General features: G+C 26.1%; 2 pseudogenes across 1 annotated transcript; one reads left to right on the forward strand and one right to left on the reverse strand.

Annotated features, from left to right (window-relative positions):
• LOC149061434 (uncharacterized) overlaps positions 1-19054 on the forward strand; it is a 116441-nt pseudogene that overhangs the window by 33820 nt on the left and 63567 nt on the right.
• LOC149061436 (uncharacterized) lies at positions 9671-11929 on the reverse strand (annotated as a pseudogene). Its single transcript, XR_016189660.1, has 9 exons — positions 11686-11929; positions 11317-11582; positions 11051-11206; positions 10840-10995; positions 10664-10762; positions 10508-10595; positions 10136-10448; positions 9910-10072; positions 9671-9801 (listed from the first exon to the last, which is right to left on the reverse strand). The product of XR_016189660.1 is annotated as an uncharacterized LOC149061436 (transcript).

Here is a 19054-nt window from a genome sequence, read left to right on the forward strand (position 1 = left end):
TAATACTTATGTATTCATCATAAATTATTACCTCCTTAAAGGCTGCATTAAAAAAATAAAATAAATAAACATAAATTGTTACTTTTTTAAGTTCCTTTTAATACTTATGTTTATCATAGATTATTATTTAACTATTCATTACATAAAAAAAGTAATTAGAAAATATTCATACCTCTTTAAAGGCTGCAGCCCTCATATGATAACTTTTTCTTCTTTTGCTATTAAAATCCTTTCCAAAAGAATAATCTTTAATGATATAATTTCTAACCTTCGAAAGAGAACTCACATCATTGGACATTTCCATCGATTGTCTTAAACGAATCTAAAATGGCAAAATAATATGCAAAATAAAACTTTGTATTCCAGATCTATTGACTATAATATTGAAACTGGTAGCTTATCTTGATATTTATTGGACTGTTAAGGAAAATTATGCAATTGCATATAAATCCGGCCCCTAGTAATAACAATAAATTAAAATTTTATTTTGTTTATTATATAAGATTTCTATTAGTTACAAACAATAAAGTTTAGTTTAATGACTGTGTTAAAAATCTTTAAGAGTACGTAACAGTGGAATTTGTTGTCTCCGTCTTACCAGTGCGTAATATAGCAAATTTATGCTCAGAAGAACACTTGTAACTTCTTTAGTTTAAAAATTACAGTGATCAACCTATTATAAAACTTGATGGTAAGAACATTATCTGTGTTTGTACGTTGCTTTTTTACGATAGTTACATTTTTAAGTGAGTTATGAGGATTTTAAATGTACTGTATATTATATGCCCATAACTCAGTTAAAAATTGAATTATCTAAAAAAGCAACATACAAACATAGATAATGTTCTTACCATCAAGTTTTATAATAGGTCGATTCACTGTAATTTTTAAACTAAAGAAGCTACAAGTGTTCTTCTGATCGCAAATTTGCTATATTACGCACTGGTAAGACAGAGACAACAAATTCCACTATTATGTACTCTTAATGGAGATTTTGAAGGGATAAATCCACAAACATTTGTCACGGAAAGTTTTGAACATCACTACGCTAGGTATTAAATGACGAAATAAACACACAATTTGAATCATTTAGAGCAGGGGTGCCCCACCTTTTGTGAAGACTGGGCCACATACTTTTTTTTTTACAATAATACATTCAAATTTAATGATTAAATTATATTCTATAATACAATAATACATATAATATTATATACATAATATAATAACAATATATTATATACAATTAATTCATGGTTTTTAAATTGAAGTGAGGGCCGCATCAAAATCTACAATGGGCCGCAGGTTGGACACCGCTGATTTAAAGTCTACGCGGAAATGATTATTTTTTAAATGTACATATTCAAAAAATGAAAATATTTTCATAAATTCTATATATTTCTACATAATTTATTAAGTTGTGAATATAAGTTTTCCATACCTGTATTCAAGGTTAATGGAATAAAATCTTTTGGCAAGATTTAAATTGGACCTGTGTAGTTACTTGAAATTTTTTTTCTTTTTTAGAAATTTTTAGCAAATTAGTAGACTTTGGGATCAATCTATTTTAAGGAGTATTTGGAATATTTTAAAATTTGAAATTACTTGAAATATTTCACTTGATAACGTTCAAAAGCCATTTAATTTGTAATGATTTAACAATATCTAAATTTTTTAAATTCAAAAATAAATATTGAGAAAAAATATTTATTTTTAATCTAATTTTTCTCTTAAGAAAAATTTAGAATTTATGTTATTAGTTAAATGTTTATTCCTTATAACCAGTGCTAGAAAGTTCATTCCCTAAAAAATGCCAAAATAAGTTTGCACTCTTACACTAAAAACTGGCAAAATATATATTGAAATATGCCTTTAAAAGTACAGAAATATGCATTTATATGCACTAAAAGTCTAAAACTATGCATTAAATAATTATTAAAAAAATGTCCATTCATATTTGTAAAATTTATATTCTATTTGTATAATTAATTTAATTTAAAAAACTAATGTAAAAAAAATCCATTAATAATCTAATAATTATATACTCGTATTATATTTTATATAACTTGTTTCCCACGATTGCTTAATGTGGGTTACGTTTTATTTTTAATAATTTTATGTTGCGAAAATTCTCATTTATTTTATAAAGTGGAAAATATAAACCATTGCAATTTCATCAAATGTTGGTAAAAATACACTAATTAGCACAGTGAAATAGAAAAACGCATAAATAAGCCAAATAGGTAGTTAAAAAATTTCTAAATAGGCAAAAATACGCAAAATAAAACTTCACATACTTAACCACGGTATTTTGAATTGGATATCTTTGCATTAAATGCGATTTAGCAAGATTTATAATATGCAAATGCATAGTCACGAGGCCTGCTAATAACACTATACGAAATACTATTTTACTTCTAAAATAACATTTAAAGGGATTTCCTTGCTTTGGTTTTATATTATATATATATATTTTTTTTGAAATGTCATTGATTCAGTTCGTTGCACATATTATACATCATAACAGCGGAATAAAAGGAATTTATAAGCCAAAAAGAGAAACTCGAACAGTCGAACCATAAATCAAAACCTGTTAATTTTGTACAACTATTGTGTTGAATATTCTATAGCACTTTTTTTTTACACATCTTCAACAAATATTTCTTAAATAGGTAGGTAGATAGGTAATGAAATTTCGAAATGTGGTCTGTACGTGGCCGTACAAAAGAACAATGAATGACCCTTGGATTCCACAGGTAACTGGGTTGTTGTTAGGTAGGTGGGTAGGTATTTGACCGGATACAGTGTTCACACAGCCACACAGAACAAATAGAAGGGTCGAATTCTAAAGCAATTCAATATGACTGAAGAGGAGGACGATAAATGAAAAAATCTTCCAAATAAATGGTCATTAAAACCACAGTATTTTACTATATAAGATGAAATACCAGTATAATATAGTACATTATCATTATACCTACAGTAGGTAGTGCGGTACAATTATTGGTATTATACCAAGAGAGTGACTTTTTAGAACTTGGAGTAATAAGTTAAAACTTTAAATTTACTAATATATATATTCCAAAAAATATATTGTATTATATAATATCAATAGATAGTTTCAGAAGATATTAAATAAACATCGTTGTTTGGCTATATCATAATGTAAATTTATTTTGCAGACTACAGTATTGGTAGAGCACTAATCATAGTTTTTGTAGTTGGTGTAGTTTTAAACTATGACCAGAGCTTGGAAGTAGTAGGAGCTGAAGTCAACAATATTTACGTGAAAAAGCTTATATACTGTTTTAAATGTAGGTGTTGTCAACATTCGTACGTTATTGATTTTATCTGCAAAAAAAATTCCCATATAAATGTACAATATGTCCTATATTAGCTGGTATTTATCATAATTATTAAAATCTTAACATAAATAGGTCATAGACTCATAGTAAAAGCATTTACAATTTATATAATTAAGGGGATTCGATACTGTGATTTTCTTACTTTGTCCAACACATGTGAGACATAGGATTTAGAAAGAAGAATACTTAGACAAGCGATTGATTTAGTTAGCGAGATAAGCGAGATAAGAATACTTAAAACAGATTTGAATTTATCGTCAACTCTATTTCAGGTTGACTTACACCTAATTTTTTGATCTTAATTTCTCAAAAAATTGAAATATGAAATTACTATTTTTGAATAAAATGTTCTTAAGAATTTATTGGGTAGTATAAAAATGTGGGAAAGTCGATCTTAAGTACCTAATCAAATCTGATTTTAGAATTTCTATCGATTTATTAGAACAACCGGTATGTTTAACAAAGAGAAAGCTTAAAATCTGAAGTCACGTGTGTGTTAGACAAAGATAGAAAATCACAGTATTGTATAGCCGTATAGATAGCTGCATGTGTTGTCTCCGTCTTACAAGTGTGTAACATGTCAAATTTTATGCTTAGCAGATCATGTTTATTTCAATTTTCGTTAGACCACTCTATTAGGTTAAAATTTAGAGTAAATTGACCTCTTATAATAATTGACGGTAACATTATTTTCTATGGCGTCTCATGGGATTTTAATTCTATTTTTATTTTAAAGCAAGTTATAAGTATTTCAAAGTAGGTATAAAAACAATTTACAATATTAAAATACTCATAAGTCCCTTTAAAATTAAAACATAATCAAGAGCCCATGAGATGCCCTAGATAATAATCCTGCCTTTAATTTTTATAATAGGGCAATGCACTCTAAAATTTAAACTAACGAAGCTAAATGTGATCTGCTGAGCTTAAAATTTGCGATGTTACACATTTCTAAGACGGAGACAACACATACGGGTGTGACGTCCTCTAATACCATTCATATATCATTACTGGCATTGTTGGTTCCATTTTGCTCTATTTATGTGTTTTTTAGTGTGCTCAAGACCTCGAGTATTGATCTATAATTCTAATATTTTAAAGTTATGTACATGCTTTCTATACTGTTCCTGGGGCTTAAGTGATTTATAACGACAATTTAATATTATATAAATAAAGAAATATTATTGGGAGACATATGGCTATATTATTAACTATATTTTAAGTAGTTGAAATTATAAATTATGAAGTTTTAAAACTTAAAAGCATTAAGTATACCTATGAACTTATGAGAAAATTTGGTGGTTACCTACTTACCTAAATACCTATACTACTTATCAGGGGCGCACCCAGGTTTTTTTTTTTGGGGGGGGGGCTAAATTCAAATAATTTTAATATTAATAGGTAGTATTTATTTTGAAATATGTACAGAAATCTTAAAGCTTGTTTACAATCTTTTACTAACTAATTTTGTTTTTTTGTTCCGGTTTTAAGTTTTATTTGAATAAACAAAAAACAATTAACAATTAAAAATGAATAAATAAATAAATCAGCTCGCGAAAAACCAACGATGTCGACGTAATTAATATTGCATTATTAATAATGAAATAAAATTGTATTAATAAATTTATAATTTGAGATTTTAATTTTTTGTTTTTATATTCTAAATATTAAAATGATAATATTGTATAAATATAACTAAAATGAGTTTGCTTTCGTGTAACGCGTATAACTGGCGTGCAGTGCGATAAGCCGATAACCGGATAAGTAACTTCATGCCGGCATGCCGCACAACGTACGGCACAACAGAAATATGATAATAAGAATAACCATATTATGTATAAATCTGAAATAGACAATGGAGATAATGTCGCTGGGTCGTTTCAATCAAGTGAAATGGAATCTACCGAAAATAAAGTACAAAATTACTTGCTAGATGGCAAATATTACAAAATCATGTCTGTCGAAGGAACAAAAATATTTGTTACTTGTCAAATGTGCTCGAAGAAAATTATTGCTTATAACAACTCTACTGGAAACTTATTAAGTCACTCTAAAGTAAGTATTATTTGTCATACATAAGGGACTAAGTGAAAAGTCAATGTTTTAGGTAGGTACATACATTTCTAAGAAGAATACCCTACAAGTCCCTGCTACCTAGTAGTTATTCATATTTGTTTTTCAAACCATATTAATATATATTTTTCAATTGACAATTTTGAAGAGATGGGTATGAAATAATTTAGGACATAGGTAGGTATTAGGTACCTCATATTTAATACAAAAAAAAAAAAATTCTTCTCGCCTACCTACTTTTTTAGAAATACTGTTTTGCCGATTTATAATTTTATTTTTCTTATAAAAAAGCTCTGTTAACTGTGGTTTTTCACTGTAATTCTGAAATTAAATTCTATAAATTAAATTAATTTTTACTTTTACTACCATTTACATTAATTTTGTTCTTAAAATCGTTATTTTAGTAAATTACCTAATACTTAATACTAGTTTACAATAGGTAGGGTTAAACCAACCTCATACCCCACATTTCAGTATAAGTTATATATTTAAATTTAAAACCCAATACATAAAATAAAGATATACAATAAATTATCTATTTTTTTTTAAATTAATAATTATTTCCATAAGTAAATATTGTCAAATCCTTAGAGTAAACTTAAATCTAATATAATATTAATAATTTTGCCGTGACTAGTGACGACACTAACAACTCACCTACCATTTTTTAAAGAGAAGTAGGTATATTGTGTATGGCAAATGGCGATTGGCGATTGCTCCACTTGTTAAAAGTTACATTTTTATTTTATATTTTTAAATATTGGTTTGTGATTTTATGCAGCAACTTTAACTTAAAATTTTTCTATAAGCTAGTAGTGGGTATATGGTTGTAGTATAAAAAGCTAAGATAAAAACATTCAAATATGTTGATTTATACTACATATATAATTTAGAGCTTACAAAATATTAATTACCTATGGTTTTTTAATTCGCATAATTTTTCTTTTTAGTTATTACATTCAAGTACAATGAGTCAAGTAAAGGAGTACAAAATCTTGAAGATGTCTGGTAATTCAAAAAAAAGACATTTTAAAACAAACAAAATTGTTCCATTCAGGACCAAACAAAATTTGTTCAAAACAAGAGGTACCTATAATATAATATTTTATTAAGATATTCTTAGCTAGGTATGTTCTTACAAATGAACTCTGTTTATTATGATTACCTATGAGACTATTAAGGTCTAAAATACTATAATATTAAAATAATTCTTAACATTCAATAATAATGTGCATAATCTAGGTACCTACTATAATTATTATACCTGCACCCCTACGTTTTAATTAGGTATCAGCTTGTATTTTGATTAATAATATAGGTATGATTTGTATTACTGTAATAATATAATCCAAGAACCTATGTATAATTAGGGAACTATATATGTTTTAATATATCAAACGTATATTATAAACATTATATATAACGTGATTTGTAGTTGAAAATGTACATTCTATATTTCAATCAATTAAAGTATTTACATTATTATAAGGATTATTATGTACTTATCCAATATATTTTTATTTTTTTTATTCACTAAAATATATTAGGTATGTTTAATTGTGTTTAAACATTTTATTTAAAACTAATCACAAAAGATCAAAAATTAATGTGAACAAATGATAAATATATTATAACAAAACATTTTGTGAAATAGGTTCTTTTACTATATTATAATTTGTTAGTCTATAGTTATAGATTGATTATTAAAAATTAATTGGAATTTATAATTATAATGTAGATGTTTGGATAGTTAATAATTATTTATAATATTTATAATCAATTGTTCTTGTCAAAATATATATTTTAACAGGTAAATGATCTTGTATTTGAATATATTGTATGTGAAATGCGACCATTTGTGACTGTCGAAAAACGTAGTTTTAAAAAACTCATTTTGGGACTCACTCATTCAAACGACGAATCCATTATTCCAAATAGAAAACAAATATTGCAACTTTTGAAAAATAGTTACAATTCATATGTTTCTATGTTATCAGATTTGATTCAAAAATCAAAATTCATTTGTACAACAGCAGACATATGGAGTGGCAATAATAAAAGTTATCTAGGTATGATTTAAATTATTGTTATTAATTATCAAACTTTTATTAGGCTAAGGTATACCTATACTATTTATAAATAAAATATTTTCTATATTTATTGAATAATTTATGTCAATATTTCTATATTTTTTTCATACATATTAACATCATAAGTCCTTACTAATAATTATAACACTAACTTTAAGTTTTTCTAGTTTCATGTTTTTAATTAGTTTATTCTATCATTAAAGATATTTTAAAAACCCACTAAATACAATTTAAAACAATTTTTACCATACTGATTTATTTATACCAATAAGATAATAATATAATATTTTTAACACATCACACCTAAGTTCATAACTGTAGTACATAAATATAGAATATAGAAATTTATATATTCCAAATATTCAAAAAATATATACTTTAATAATCACATTTATGTACCAGAATTTCATTTAAAAGTGGTATGTTAAAACAAAGAAACTATTTTGAAAATGAGTAGTTTATCACTTTAAAAATAGTTAGTTTAGTAAAAATCATTTTTATGTTTGAAATATTTTTTAAATAGTAATATTTTATAATTTTTCAGGGATGACTTGTCACTTTATTGATCCTATAACTTATGAAAGAAAATCATTTGTTTTGGGCTGTAAGCGAATAATCGGAAGTCATACTTACTTAAATATCACTGAAACAATGACATGTATGACACAAGAATATAATATTCATTACTCAAAAATAAGTCATACAGTTACAGATAATGCAAGTAATTTTGCAAAAGCTTTTAGAACTTTTTCAACACGCGTAAAATCAACTCAGTCAACTACTTTAAGCATAGGTGATTTAACCGAAGACAGTTCACCATATGAGGATTCAGATGTGGAAACTGAAAATATAACTGTGGTAGATATTGGTCAAATATTTACCAATTCTGAGGATCAAAATATAGATGATTCATTTTGTTTACCTCCACATATGAGGTGTTGTGCACATACTCTAAATTTAATATCAACAACTGAAATAAAGAAAATTAAAGATGCAAGTTACATTAAAATATCTGAATCAACATTCAAAAAATTGTTTAGTTTTTGGACACTCATTAGTAGAAGCACAGTTGCTTCAGACAAAATTTTAGAAAAGTGTGGCTGTAAATTTCCTATTCCTGTAGTAACTCGTTGGAATTCTTTGTATGACTCTAGCCTAAAAGTTTAGTCTAGTGATGATACATTTCAAATGTTGTTATGTTTTAGATCAAAATTTGATTTATAAAAAATAATTATTTTCAAATAGTGTCAAGTCAAAAAATGACATAATATTGAAGTTGTTTTTATTAACTATTATTTGCTATGTATTATTAATTATTATATATTATAATTTGTTATTACTTATGTTCAAATAAAAATATTACATTATTATAATTTATAAATGTCTGATGAAGAAATAACAATTGTTTTTAGGCTTATGCAGGGTGTTTAGGTAATATGATACGTATACATGTGTATTATACAAATGTACTGTTTATAAATTAATTTAGTTTAAAAAAAATTATACAGATAAAATTTTCTTTATTTTAAAAATCTTATAAATACATATTTACATTATTATACATTGATTTTTTTGTTCATTAAAAAAATCCCAGCGGCTGTAAAGGCACCCATTGGCCCCTCTCTGCGGGTGCCCTTATTTTATTCTAAAGTACATAATATTTAAATTAGATTATAATTAATAATAACTTGAATTGAAAACTTTAGATTTTTATTTTTAATATTACAATTTTAAAACAGTTTACTATAATTTTGAGAGGTGTTCTAGATGTGTAATTGAGCACAACATGTTTTAAGTAATCTTTACTACATTGTTTATAGTTTAATCCACTACGTTGTGACAACCCCACTTGAATGTATTTAATTAAGATATATATATACTATATGCTTACAACATGTTGGATAATTTAATGATTTTCTATATCTTTTGATAAAATGTATTATTGTATGATTCTACATTTTCACAGAAAATATATATGTTAAGCCCCCTCTCTCGGGTATAGCGTTTAAATATAAAATTAAAAAACTTCCCTATACAAATATCTGGCTCACACACGGGTATTGTACATAAATTAATATTTTAATACAATTTAATAATATATAGGCATATAAGAAAAATTATATTTTTATTATTATTTATTACATTTTGTAATCATACATATGAATAAAATAAAAATTAATCAAAAATCAGTGGTTTAGAATGTTTCAAAATATTATTGATGACCTGAATGGCTGCAGAAACGTCTTCTTTTGTTTTTATTCGTCCAGCTAAAGATTCTAGACATAAGATATTTTCAAAAATTATTTATATATAAGACTATTATAATAACTGTATAATATTGTAAGCATTAGATATTCATTATAAATATACATGAATATACATACCATTCATTACTTTGTACAAGTGTAATATTTTGAATGACCTTTTTGTTTTTCCATGAAAACTGAAATTTGACGCCACATGTCTGGTAAAACATAAATCAAAACAATTTGAAACCGCGGCACTCAATGACAGATTAGATCCAGTTCGCAGAACCAAATAATTTTTCTGAAAAACATGTAAAGCATATTAGAATATATTTTATATTATAAAATGTATAATAGAATTTACTAGTTCTTCAGCATGACCGTTAAAGTTTGAATTTTCAGTTTGTGGTTTTAAAATTTGCTCTACCAAATCTAAGTTCTCCATAGATTTCAATGGTAAAAAATCCATAAAAGGTGTTGGTAAACTTGGGAGAGGTATAGCAGATCGAGAATGGTTAAGCAATGTATTTAATTTTTTATCTAAATTGCTTTTGTTTGTTGTGTGTTGAATAATGTAAATTGAGTTAGGATGTAGTTTTCTCTTTTCATTATACTAGCTTTCAACTTATCTATTTGTTTACAGCAACAATTCATATTGGAACTGGTCGGAACAACATCTGAAAAAAATATTATAAATTAAAATTTAACGTTTTTGGTATTTATTTTAGTGATTTACCTGCATTGTTTTCCATTGCAGTAAGTGCTAAATGATTGTTATCTTCATTTACATTTTCAACATGATTTGATTTTTCTGCAGGTTCAAACTAAAATATTAAAAAAATAATATTTATACTTTATACTAATTATCACAAATATCAACTACTAATATTACAGTGTTTATGTCAATGTTATAACTGTAGTAATTGTCATCATTCTCATCATCGATCACGTAACTGTCATCATTGTCTATATCTTTACAAAAATCAACTATCTAAAAAAATATTTATAATTAATAAATATATATTTTTTTCATCAAATTTAACAATTATATTGATTTTAGTTACTTACTAATGAATTAGATACAACTTTGTCAGCAACTTCATTAGTTGCATGTAGATTAGCAGGGGTATTATTAAACACACTTTCTGTGACTGTCGAATGCAATTGTGAACCATCATTGTTAGAAGTTTCACTTAAATTTTTATTAACGATGTCCTGTGTGAACTATTAAATAGTTTTAAAATCGTAAGATATATTTTAAGTAGTGCTATTATTTTACCATATTTAGTGTTAATGTATCTTGTCCTTGATAATCAACTACATTTGCAATATTCTCAATCTTCTCTGTACAGCTTGTATTTGGTAAATCTGCAGATGTTGAGTTGCAATCCATATTTTCATTTGTGTTTATTTTAAACGGCCTTAATACATTACTCTAAAAAGTTAATTGTATAATTTATAAAACATTTTCAAATCATTATCAACAGGAAATTAAATAACAAAAAAGAAATAATTACTAAGTATTAAGTATATAATGGTACTTACAGTTGATGCAATTTGACTTGGTTCAGAAAAACTTATCTTTGGTGGTATTGGTAATGTTATATTATTTATAGGTAATATTGACTGTTGATTTGTTGTACTTTTTAACACTTTATTTTTTAGCGCAGTATCAATATCAGGTGAGAAACGTTTCGGTGCCTTTCTACAGCGATTCTTATGGTTATATGAATCATGCACACGGGTATCACTATCGCTATCATCGCTCCCAGACCATGCTTTAGCAACGTTTCTGGCAATTAGTACACTATCTAAAAATAAATATACGCTTTTACAGATTAAATAACAAAAGTTGTATGATAAATAAGATGTAATTAAACATAGAAACTATAAACATTTATTTATTTTCTTTACCAAATGGTCCAGCAATTTTCATTGAATCATGCCAAATACCATCTATAGTGTTTGGTTCAAACGCTTCCTTTATCATTTTATCAATTTGTTGGTTTTTAAAAAATGAAAATCCTTTTTGGGGTAATTTAAGATCAGTTTTGGAATGTGGAAACCAACATTTTCCAGGAGCTTCAATAGTCGATCCGTCTTGAGTATATGACTTGTACCAGTTATATGGAACATGTTGTATACTGTTGCATTCAGAAAATTCTACAATTAACCATGACCTAAACAACCAAAGAAATATATTATGTATAGTTATTATTATTTTTTGTATATTTTAAATATTAAACCAACATGATGTTTGTTAAATAGGTGGGAATTAACAAGTACAATTTCCAAAAATATTATTATTAATATTCTTATTCTAATATTCAAAAAGTTGTAATGAATTTAATATAAATACAGTACCTAGGTCACTGTTATTAATAATGACAGTAAGTGTAATTTTACTTCTATTTCTTTAGTTCAAAAAGCAAAATATCTATTATGAATACTTACTCTTATTAAAATATCAAAAACACTATAAGATGAACATTGTATTGTTGTATAGATAATGCAAACATGACCACTGTACAAGAGCAAGACTAATAAAAGCATTAGGTGTAGGTAATGTGTTTTAATTTTATATTTTTAGTTAGTATATAATTATAATTGTATTAATATACATGTATGTATGCCATAAAATTATTTAAATGAAAATAAATAAATAATAAAAATATTATATTATAGGTAATTTGTTTTTAATAACTTTATTGATGAAGAAATGGTATTACAATATTATGTACTTCATCAAAAGGCAAACAAACAAGTTTTTCAACAATATCGCTTTCTTCCCAACTAATAAGTGGTCCTAGCTCAGAAACTTTGTAGATTCCTAAAGACGATGGGAATTGGAAAGACTTGCAAGGATTGTCAAAAAATTCTTCTTTTCTAACATAACTACGTCCAATTACTACAACTTGCGGTTTATTAGAAGTTAAAGTAGCAAAATTTTCAACTATTACTACCTGTCCATCACTTGTTTTCACACAATTATTGGCCTTGTCTAATTTTATGGTAAAATGTTTAAATTGCCATCCATTATATTGTGGATTACAAGTGTTTGACAACAATGCTCTTGGTTTACTATTGTCATATCTACATTCAATTGGACCAACTTCTTTTTGTGAATTGTTTTGTGACATATTCATTTTGAAAAATGATCGTTCCGCATTTCTTCGAATAATTTGCTGTAGGGGTTTATTTCCTGTTTTCACATCTCTTTTTAAAACCTGCATATGATTTTCAAATGGAAATGCTGATATAGAGTCAAGTGGTCCATATTTTAATGCATCTTGTGCTAGGTGTACTAAAGCATGTACATTATGCGATATATAATTAGCACCATAAATGTTTTTGAAAGTTTCAACAAAATACTTTAGAAGATCTTGTGCATAATATAAATATTCTTGATTTGATTTACTTGATAATAAAATTCTCATTGCTATTGATAAAACAAGAAAGTGATTATAAATATGAGGATCTATTATGTCATTTTTAAACAAAACTATTCCAGTGTACAACAAACAATGACGCAACTCTGTAGCTTTCCATCTGTTTAAGTCTTTCAATGGATGTGTTCTTGAATATTCTGAAGGTTTTCTTTGAAATTCAACAGGAATGTGGTGAGCTAGTGAGGTGAGATTATTATCAAGGACAGCAATTGACTTTGGTGGTAAATTATGTCTATGTTTTACTGAGATCCAGAATGATAAAACTTTTTTGACTACACCAATGCAAACTAAATGCATATAATCGTAAGGCACAGATAATATAACATCAAAATCAGGAACCTCAGCTAGTATTGTAGTACCATTGTGAAAACCTTCATATTGGTAATTAATAAACCTGTTATGAGTTCGCAGAGGTGCGTCTAACTCTGGAAAACATGATGTATTTTGAGCTCGTTCTCCAGAAGTTGTACAGCGGACACAAGAATATCTCCCAGTATGACCACGACAATTCAATACAAAAGACTTTGCCGGGGCATCACAGATAACAGCATGTAATTTAACTGTAACTTCTTTATTATTATATTTTATAATTGTTTGTTTCATCGATTTGAATTCATCAACAAACTCTTTTAAACAATTATTTGGGTCATTTGGTTTTTTTTTTCCAAAATATAAACCAATCAAAAATACAACTGGTTTTTTAAAACTTAAATTAGAATAATAACCCATAATTGGCCAAAGATGACTAGGTGGATTTTTTGTAACAGATATTCCATCTATGCCAACCACTAACAACAATTCTGATGGCAATTGGCCTACACATTCTTCATCTAACATCTTGATTGAATTTTCTATTCCAAAATAATAATAATGTCCATCTTCCATTGCTCTTACTTGAGTAATTTTTGGTGTTTTTAGTAATGTACGAGCATCTTGTGGAAGTTCCTTCAAATTCAGTAATAATTTTAATCTTTTAAGTAAGTCACTAACTGCTACTTTTGAAATATTAAATAATAAAGCCCATTTTGCTAGTTCAGAACATAAATCTTCACTATCAATAGATGGATTTTCATATTCAGAAGTTGTTGAATAGCATTCACCACCATCTGTAAAAACCTCTAATGGGGTATCTTCAATTTCTGCAGTTTCAAGAGACATGTGGTTATCATTATAACAATTGTTCAAATTCAGTTGGCCAGATACTAAATCATTCAAATGACCAAGAGGCGTTATTCCAGAAAAATTTTGTTTTAATATGGGCTGATTTAAATCGGTCTCACTTTCAGAACTAGCATATATCATGGCAGTGGTTTTTTTTCTAACCCTATACTTAGAACTTTTGCTAACTTTGAGCTTTAATTTTTTATTTAGGCCTTCCATCATATGTAACTTCTATAAAATATTAAAATAACAATTTTTAAAATTAATTTATGATTTCATAATAATTATGAACTATTAATGTGATAGGTACCAAATGTAGCTCGTACACATTTACATAGCTATATATTTATATATTGTAGTAACTATCAAGTAGTCAAGTATATCATAAAAAATTTAAATAACTGAAGGAGTTAGTGGATGAAGGTGTTAACTAACACTTTTTTCAAAATCGTTTTTATTACATAAAATGATGCATCATGACGTATTACATAGACTATACAAATATTAGAACAAAATAATTTTTATTTATGGAGATACCAAATTGATAAAGGTGTTATTTATACAATATGTCATCCTTGTTTTGTGGATTAAGGTGTTATTGTATTAATCTCCTATTATTTTATTAACAGATACAATTTATAATTAAATGTATACAATTTCAGAGCATTGTTTATGACTTTAAAATACATAATTTTTGTTTTCAAAAATTTCTTAGCATTTGAATAGTTAAAAAGTTCCAAACGTTTATATAACTAAACCACTAAAACTGTCCTCCTGAATAATTTCAAAATTGTGAGTTAACACCTTCATCCTCTAACCCCTTCAACTATATCTTCTAGTTGTAGAATAATATTATTTTAATACTTAAGAGTTAAGTTTATATTTTAAAGTTATTAAATAAAATTTTAAAATTGTATTTTTGTAGGTAATAAGACACATTTATTTATTTTTATACACTTTTTCATTTAAATTATTATAAAATACTCCATCTAATATATATACAACATTATAAAGGTATTAGTATTGCTAGGGTAATATAAGATATCTCAAGTAAATTAACCACAGGTAGGTATTATGAAAATAATTAATATTCCTCTTCTTTAAAAATGTTGCTTTTAATTGATAATAAAATCATATTTTGGTTACTTATTACTTGAAATACAATCATAGAATATTAAATACAACAGCATCAGTAACTTCTTAAAAATAAAACTTAATTTAGGTACCTAATTAATTGTAAATTATAAAATTGAACTAAGTATTCTAATGTAGTTATTTGTTTAAGCTTATTGTTTAACAATTTTTTTTTCTATAATATATATTTAACCAATATTATAACTTAATTTTTATTTTAGAACAAAAATATGATTTCTAAATTTCAGTCAATTTATACATAATTATATTGTGTTAAGTATATTGTGTAACAAAGAATTACAGTTACCTACCTTACGAGATTAAATAAATACTTATAAAAAAATAGTATTTAAATCATAAATAAACTATAATATTAAATTATACTAGTAATCCATATGATTACATACTATACAATACTATACAGTTCAACAATAGTGAGATTATATATAATATAATAGTAATATACCTAAACTGTATTTCATGCATAATAAATAAAGGTATATTATTAATATATTGATGATATATTATATTATTATGGTAATCAACTACAACTATTGTATATACATTTTAATATACTTACATGATTATTCTGCGTATTGACAGCGAATATCGAATGTCGTTTATGTAGTGAACACGCGATGCAGTTTACGTATGTGTAAACGATTTGTAGTTTTCGGCCTTCGGGTGAAGAAACGGTGAATGCGGTAAATATGTTAGGTTTTTATAACCCTACTTGCAATAATATTATTATTCCGCATCCACGCGTGTTGAGAGCGAACTATTATTAGCGAATATTATAACGAATATCGTGAACATAGAGAACAAAGCGAAAAGCGAAAAAGCAATGTATCTGATTTTTAGATATTTCGGTTGAAGAAACGGTAAAGAGATATACGTATCGGTGTACATGTGTAATATACCAGGGAAACGCATCGGTACGTATCTATTCTATAATGATACCTGCACACGCGCACAATACATTAACAATATTATGTGGGCGTATATTGATAACTGATAAGAAAAAAACGTTGAACGTTCAATGTTTGCACGCGAGCTCCGTCGCACAACCGTCAAATAAAAATATTAAGTTCACTTTACTGAACCGTTGAACATCGGCTCTTTGAACTTACCTAGCACCTTGACAAATAGGAAAATTATTAAAAGTTCAATACTTGAACTTAGCACTTTCCATGCACCATTCGGTCGTGTGAACCGACTGGGAACCAACTTATTGTTACTCGGGAATATAAAAAAGTGTTTGTTACATTTTAAGTTATTTTTAAAATTTTTAAACCTGTAAAAGTTACAAGCTAATTAGAAATAAGAAGTAAATTACTTCAGTTAAGAATTTTTTTTTTTTTTTTAACTAACATTTAATGGATGTTTTACAGTTTTAAATAAATGTATTTATTAAAATGAATTGCTGTAAAAAGGTATCTTAATACTTTAATCAATGATCAAATCCAACAAAATAATTATTATTTTTGTATTTGTTTTCCTAATTGTCTAATATAACTATACTAAATTATAACCTAAGATATATATATATATTATAACATCAAATATTATTTGATTGAGGTGTTATTCTATGAATGAATAAAAATATTATAATACGTAATAGTTATTAGTTATTACTTATTAATTATATAGATTAATGATTATATAAACATGGATGGGATACTGAGTAAATTGTTGTATTTTCTTTTTCTAATAAAGCGGTTACCCCTATCATTTTTCTGTTTATAATATAAACAGTGTTGGGTAAGTTACTTTTTAAAAGTAACTAAGTTATATTATAAGTTACAAAATAAAATAGGTAACTAGATTACTTGTTAGTTACTGAGTACAAAATTAATGTGTAACGTTACACTTTTTTTTCAAAAGTAACTAGTTTCAATGATGTTACTTTTATGTGATTCAAGTTTTAAATAAAAAAAAAAAATGTATATTTTAAATCAATCTTTTAGATTCTGAACGAAGTGATGAATGTATTGATTTTACAATGATAAGTGTTTTTTTTTTTTTTTTTTGTTTTTTTTTTTTGTGTCTGTGTAAAGCATAACTAGTCGAAATAATGCTTCGATTTCAAACTTTGGGGGTGGTTTCCGATGTAAAATTGAAGATCCTTGGTGCATTATAGAGGTCAAAAGTAAACATTTTCCAACAGTTTTAAAAAAAATTGAGAAAAACAAAAAAAAAATGACAGAAAAACGGGAATTTTTACGCAAAATCAGTTTTCGACCAAATCGATTTTTTTATATGGTTGTAATTCAAAAAATAATTACTTGAAATACTTGAAATTTTCACCAAATGTTTATGTTAGTGTTCTCTATATACAGTTTAATTTTCAACAATTTTTGACTTTTTTTGAGTTATTTATAGACCACTGAAATTTACACTTTTTTTGAGAATTTTTTTTTGAAGTGTCGGTAAAAAAATGTTGGACGACCAAAAAAACTTGAAAATTTAATACAAGGTTCCATGCAAACACTGGGCCATTAGTGGAAAAAGCATAGCACTGGAGAAAATCAGCTGGTCGACTGATTATTCTCTTTTGTGACAGAGTATAGAGTGAATAAATTGTGGACTATAGATTGTTAGAAGCATGAGAATGGGTATTAAGCTGCAGAATTCAAGTTTATAAGTCAGAATTAAGTTGGATTTTTAAAAAAAAATTTGTATTTATTTTACCAAATAATAAATTACTTAAATTCATACACTTATAACATGTCTACATTCTGCCAATGAATTCAGTCAAAGCCTTTTAGTTGTAGGAGTATGATTGTAAAGTGAAAGAGGAATACTTCTTAAATGTCTAGCAAAAATTAAAAATAAACGTTGGATCATATTCTTATTTAATACAATCACCTGTTGTATAGGAATCCCATACCTCAGAGCCACACTAATACATTTAAAAAGAATCTAGTCGATTTCTTCTTAGAAATTCTTTGTCAATCTTATAAGTCATTAAAAAGTCAACATATAATTACATTCAAAGTCCTCAAACTTATCGTTTCAAAATGGTGCGTAGGCTTTAAACTAAAATCTAGATAAGAATCATTGTCAATTACACTTACCAATACAGAATATCAAAACCAGATTGAACATTTTATAAAGTAAACAACTCTACTGGCGGACTGTGGTCCAAATCCAGACCATTAACATATCAAACAATTTTTTTGTCTTCATATTACTATTAAAATAAAGATTTTCCTTCTGGGCCTCATTTACTCATTATTTTAATCTTCCAGACTACAATATAAATTGCTTGTCAATCCCTACTCTAAAGTATGACCAAACATTACACTTAACCAAGTATTTTTGAATTCATTGTTTTATAAAATGGATTTTAAATTTAGTCACCTAATAAATAAATATGGAGCTCTGTCATTATCTTCCTGTAGAAATCAACATAAATAATTAAATAGCTTGTAACTTAAAATTTATCAAACAACTATATCTGAATCAGTTATTAACTTTAAAAGTATCTTACATCTTTACTAGTTATAAGTTACTACTTGTAAAATAATAAATTAGTA

Source organism: Diuraphis noxia, unplaced genomic scaffold (genome assembly GCF_037042655.1).
Source record: "Diuraphis noxia isolate RWA-SAM2 unplaced genomic scaffold, SU_Dnox_SAM2 contig0001, whole genome shotgun sequence".
Taxonomy (NCBI): Eukaryota; Metazoa; Arthropoda; class Insecta; order Hemiptera; family Aphididae; genus Diuraphis; species Diuraphis noxia.